This window comes from Aedes aegypti, chromosome 3, assembly GCF_002204515.2.
Source record: "Aedes aegypti strain LVP_AGWG chromosome 3, AaegL5.0 Primary Assembly, whole genome shotgun sequence".
Lineage (NCBI taxonomy): Eukaryota > Metazoa > Arthropoda > Insecta > Diptera > Culicidae > Aedes > Aedes aegypti.
Window position 1 is genome coordinate 229,004,589 of NC_035109.1, and position 6,618 is coordinate 229,011,206.

The window sequence follows — 6,618 nt, forward strand, 5'->3', positions numbered from 1 at the left end:
CTTCAAACGCATCCCTATCAAACACTACCTTGGCACCAACACTGCTAGGCCTACCTATATCCCCAACTAACAATTTTAGCGCTATAAGCCAAGATTATTTGCTTTGTGCTGTATAACAGTTGAATTGAAGCAGCGAACGCAGCAAAAAATGAAAGCAGTCAAAAATAGAACTATTAGCGTTTATACAGCTGTATCGCAAATGATTTGCAGCTATAAATATTAGCTGAATAAACTACGTCAGTTATCGCTTTAGCTGCTTTCACTAAGCTGTAACTCAGCACCGTAAAAAGTAGCAACCCAATGATGTGAAATAAAAGTCCCCATTATTAATCTGGCTGCTTCTATACAATATGATTTCTTATGCTGCTCAATATATAATTAAGAAGCGCTTTATCGTTAGTTATACAGCGAATATACAGCTGTAATTTTCGAAGAATGAATTCAGGAGCAGTGAACATCATTTAACATAAAAACAAAATTTCCGCTAGATTTTCACATTTTATTTTTCCGTCTGCCAATCTATGCCTAACGTCTATCTTCCACAAGCCGGAACCACCCTCCGGATCCTGCCTAAATTGTTCTCCACGGATCGCGCTTTTCTAATGAACTGTAGATAGGTTCCGCTTCTCACTGCCCTGCTTCCAGGGTGCCTTCGTTTAATGGTACTAGTAGTTCCTGTGGTGCTTCCGTTTGCCGCAGTTGATGGCATAGAAGAATACCATTCCGCCGACGATGGCCTGGAAGAACGGGGCAATTCCCATCCGCTTGGGTTTCCAGTAATTGTGTTACCATCTCCAAAAGGCAAGGCTCCAGTGGCAGCCTTGGGTTCTTGTCACGGTGGCCAAACCAAGCACCCAATTCGATCAACTTCACCTGGGTCAAGGGCGTATCCGGCTTGCCGTAGTAACGGACAGGGTCGTAAGGTCCGTGGATCTTCGGGTTGTACTCCGCCGGATGATCACCGAAAGCCATCGCGCACTCTTTTCAGCAGCAGTTTCACTTTATCGAAAAAGATTCCGCAAACGAGAGCGCAAATCTACACAGCCTGTTGGATGTAAACATTGCGTTTGACGTTTCACACCCTTTTACAGCCTGATGAAGTGGTGTAAGCGTGGCTATAACATCTTTTACCATCATTATATAATATTATATGGACCGTTCTCGATGTAGAACAAAACGGTGTGTTTTCTTTGCCTTCGATATATACTGTGGTGGCAGCAAAGACAACGTCAGGACTTGTGGATGCAAAGATCGTGAGTTCGATTCCAAGCGGTGGCAGATACTTTAATTGTGTAACGTTGGGAACATTAAATTCAGATACATAAGAAATAAATTCTGGAAGCTGTATTAACAGCTTGGAAATAATATTTAATCGATAATACAGCGAAGCTGTATAAACATTATTCAACAGTTGCGAAATAATTGAGAAAGCGCTTTCCGAAGATGTTACACAGCTACATGTCGTATAACTGACGAGTTAGAGCAATGATCGGTATGAATAAGAGCTTGCCAACACAGCTTAAAAATAGCTGAGTAGATTCGCCAGATTCGTTGGTAAAAGGATCGCATAGAAGCTTTCGTTCGTATGTACAGCGCCTTTACTCAGCATGAAGCCGTATAAAGATGGCTTAGAGAATGTTTACATTTGCACTAAATGTTAGTTGGGTCTCTACCTGTAACCTCGTACTCCGTTTTGGTAGAATTAATGGTCAGGCTTATCCTCGCTGTCTCCCGAGGGCCTCCTTCACTGACCTGTGATCGATTCCAATAAGGTTGAATAATGGAAATGTTGAACAGCAAATTCGAAAGTGCGCCACCTTGCTTCAACCCGTCTAACGTCACAAACATCTTATCTGCAATTCGAACCATCCAGCGTTGCACGTATCAGCCTCTGTAATTGGTACACTCCATCATGCGACTTTTCTTGTAGATTGGGCGTCCAACCAATTGGAAGGCATTTCTTCGTCCTCCCATACCTTTAGATGTACTCGGTGGATCGATTGGTAAAGCTGCTCACTTCCGTGCTTCAGAAATTCGGCCAGGATCTTATCCTTCCCAGCAGCCTCATAGTTCTTAAGCTCGCTGACAGCTTTCTTAACCTCTTCTATGGTCGGTGAGTCCACAGCATGACCGTCTTCATCAATATTCACCCTGTTTCCCGCTACATTTCCATTTTTGTCGTTCAACAACTGCTGAAAGTTTTCATTCCACCTGGCAGCCATAGCTGTATTATCGGTCAGCAAATTCCCTTTTTGATCATTGCACATGGCGTTTCACTGGTAAGGTATTGACCGTTGCATGAAATCTTCGCATCTCATGCGGTGCCCGGTACCGCTCTCTGTTCTGTCGAGTACCGGTCACAAGCATACGGCTTCTGGCGACGTCTGTCACCCTCTGACGCCCTTCATCGAACCAGTCGTTTCGCCTTCGTGGTTGACCATTGCCAACCACATCTCGCGCCGTTGTGGTCACAGCATCATGGATAGGCTCCCATAGGCTGTTGCCATATCCAAAAACGTTGATTCTTTTAAATTACTCATCTAGTTGCTGGCGGTACTGTGCATCTAGCCTATCGGTTGACAAGCGTTGGATATTGGAGCGCATCGTTCTGTGCCTCAGACCGTTATCATTGGTAACGAAATGAAGGCTTTCCGTTCCAATGACGGGTCTTAAGAAGTCTTTTTTCCTATCTGCGCATTTGCATCGCCGATGACTATCGTAATCCGTGGGCAAATTGATAACTTTTTCACAACTTTTTGTCATGATTTTCTTTGGAATTCAAAAATTGTCAAATTTATTTCGGTAAAATCTGTACTTCATTGATCTCTATCAGTTTAAATAATTGATTTTTTATGAAATAAAATTTAACATTTCATAAAATTAGTTTTAATACAAAAAATTGAAAACGACACATTGGGGAGAAATTGATCACTATATAATAAAGCATATTCTAGAAAGTAAAATTTCCCTATCTACTAATTTGGGTCTCCTGAATCTGAAAATGATGTCAAAATTCTTACAACTCGTGTATATCATCATTTTATTGCATAATTAAACTTTGTAAATATGCATAATACGCCTAAATGTATGCAATTTTCATTGAAACAAGCCTTTTATTCAACAAAAAACGGTTTAACGAGCAAAAAAACTGATCTTGTAATGCTGAACGATTTCAAAATTGAGTTCAGCAGTTCACACTGAAGCAAACACAACATTTTTAACACTCAAAGTTTACATGCAAGCTTAGCACCAGCAGATTGTTTGGTGCCGATATTTCTAACAGTATTGCTAACACCTTCAAAAACTGTGAATATTTCTATGCAAAACTTATCTTAATAAAAATGAAATAGTTTAAAACCATCATTAGACATCTATAAACTAGAAAGCATGAAATGTCTGTGATGGAAACAAAGTATTAAGCATCCTTGAAAGGAAATGCTATTTGGTACCGACCCGGTCAAATTCGCCCCAGTGATCAATTTGCCCCAGGATTACGGTATCTTGATATCTTGTGTTGGGTACTCTCCGTAAGCTCACGGTTCAACACGCGCTGGTTCATTCAAAGTTCTCACCTTCCAAGATACCGTTTTGTCTCAAATTCAGAACAGACTCATATTCCGAACACTCGGTTTTTGTATGACGATTTGGTTGAAATGTTTCACTGAAATATGTCATCAAATAACCAGGAAATGGCAGTCATTTGTAATTCAATTTAAACGTCTTTCAACATATTTTAAACCTGGGGAATAGTGATGATTCTCTAGTTCGTGACCAGTATAACCAGCTTATATAAATTGTTTTGCGCAATTATTTATTTGAATACGATTTATTCGCGCTGTTCGGAATTTGAATCAAGTTGTTCGGAATATGAGACAGAATGAACGCAGTGTTCGGCATTTGAATCAAAATGTTGTTCAATACTTTTACGTAAAAACAGTTTTTAACAAGATTAAACAAGGGGACGGACCTGGTGTAGAGGTTAGAACACACGCCTCTCACGCCGAGGACCTGGGATCGAATCCCATCCCCGACATAGTCACTGACAAAAAGTTATAGTGACGACTTTTTTCGGAAGGGAAGTAAAGCCGTTGGTCCCGAGATGAACTAGCCCAGGGTTAAAAATCTCGTTAATAAAGATAGAAAAAAAAAAAAAAAGATTAAACAAACAATTTTATCAGCACACCCAACAGCTAACGGTTAGACTTAGTGGAGAAATCAAAATTTTCACAAATATTAGCTAATTTGTGCCTATCAGATGCATTTGAAATCACTGTTGGCCTAAAGTGTTCGGAATATAAGGCAAAACGGTACGACTTTTGCCTTTCTTGTTGGTAGAGAGTCTTCTCACCAGGTTTGCTCTACCTACATCGTGCTAAAGGAGCTGCCTCCTCAGTGCTGACACGATACTGCAAAGCCCGCTTGTTCTTTACATGATAACCACGGTCTTAGCTATCACATTGTGATAGTATCACAACCATCCTCCTTTATCAGGGCTTTTGTCCTGTAGCTCTGGTACTCAATAGTTTCAAGTTATTTCGGACATGCTAATATGGTGAGCCAGTTCTATTCGTTTGAAGCAGTCTGGAGGGTTCATTGGTAGATTTTAACCCATACCGCACCACGAAAAGTTTATCATTCCGCATTTCGAAGCGTGGTTTTACGATAGGTCGTATAATTTTAAAAGCTCTATTTTAGGAATTATTTAGTGTTTGATTGATTTTTTCCCAGTTCAACAAGATTGGCATTGTGATTTCATTGAACATCTGCCAACATCTCAAATTTAGCAGGTAGTTAATTCAATTTATAAAAGAGTATAGAAAAAAAATCAGAAATGATTCGTTCGATAATGATAATAAGATATGTTGAAATTGGATCCAGTTATCGAACAAGTACGGTAACTACCAAAATTCAACTGAAGTCATTTGTTGTATTTTAACCACGGATCGTTTGTGGGATTTTCTTTTTGGATCTGCTGTGGGGTGGTAAATCATGGCCTATGGCAAATTTTGCGGAAACGAAGAAAGAAAAATAGCAAACTCTGCCGAATTTGGGTAAGCCCGGCGAAGGCGGCGAAAACGACAACAAAAAACAATAGCGCCACGGTTTCAAAAATGGAATAAAATTTGCACCGAGCGATCTGTTCTTGGCTTTTGCGGAGAAGGGCAATCTCCTTAGCAGTGGATTTTTTAGCGAGTAGGTTAAACCATTAAGTTTTAACTATATTCCGAGTTTGTATCGATATCATCTTCTTGGCATTAATGTCCCTACTGGGATAGAGCCGGCTGCTCAGCTTAGTGTTCTTATGAGCACTTCCACAGTTATTAACTTAGAGCTTTCTTTGCCATTTTTGCATTCGTACATCGTTTGGCAAGTACGATGATACTCTATGCCCAGGAAAGTAAAGGAAATTTTAATTACGAGAAGATCCTGGACCGACTGGGAATCGAATCCAGACACCTTCAACATGGATTTGCTTTGTAGCCTCAGACTCTAGTCACTCGGCTCAGGAAGGCCCCAGTATTGATATATGATAATTTATAAACGATGTATATAGCATTATGTCTTAGACGAAATTTCTGGAAACTATAAGGTGAAGATAAATCGAAGCCAAACCTTTAATTTTCAAAAGCACGGATCTGGAGAACCAAACATCCGTTTGATCTGAAAACTCAATCGATTGGTGACCAATATATTAAGTTTTCAGCCCAAACGGGTGTTCGGTTCTCCAGATTTGTGCTCTTGACAATTTGAGTTTTGGCTTCGATTCATCTTCACCATAAGACAAAGGACTCAGATAGCCGTAACGTTAAACTCGCTACTATTCTGCAATACAAAGCTGTAGGGGAAAACCTTTTCGTAAAGAATATTTCCTTGACTTCCCAGGGCATAGAGTATCTTCGTGCTTACCTGACTATATACACATGCAAAAATGGGCAATCGGTATAGAAAGCTCTCAGGTAATAACTGTGGAAGTGCTCATAAGAACACTAAGCTGAGAAGCAGGTTCTGTTCCAGTTGGACGGAACGTCAGAAAAAAAGAAGTAGAAGAAGAAGTACTTATGAAAATATGATAAATTGGCAAAGAAAACTATTAGTTAATAACTGTGAAAATGCTCATGAAAACACAGCAGCTCTGTCCCGTTTGGAACGTAACGCCAGAGGAAAGAACGGAAGGATACTTGGGTAAAACAATCTTTTACTAGTTTGTAACTCAGTGGGACGGTTTATCGCCTATCAAAACAATTTTCACTGTCGAGACGATTAGTATGATGGACTAAGGTGGTTTTTCCAACTAACAGATAATTTTACAACCACCCAAAACTTTCCCAAACCTTCCAAGAACCGTAATCATCTGCCGGTACACACAGATAAACTCCCTCTGTGCGCCATGTTCACCGGAAAAGCCCAGGGAAAAATTTTCACCATCTGTTTCCGAGAACTGCGGAAGCTGGCTCTCAGCAAGACTCAGTCACAAACAACAGCTGAACTCAATTGATGGAGCCCCACGCATTTCCACAGCGATAAGCCGACGACGATGAGACAGCCAGTAAACTTGCGAGGGAACTTCATCAAACCCTACATCAAAGTTGACGAATGCCCATCAGCGTCGTCGTCGGG

The 6,618-nt window shown here is 40.5% G+C and overlaps 1 pseudogene; it reads right to left on the reverse strand.

Moving 5' to 3' along the window:
- Nucleotides 1–656: 656 nt before the first annotated feature.
- On the reverse strand, nucleotides 657–1,092 carry LOC110678319 (annotated as a pseudogene).
- Between the last annotated feature and the right edge of the window lie 5,526 nt (nucleotides 1,093–6,618).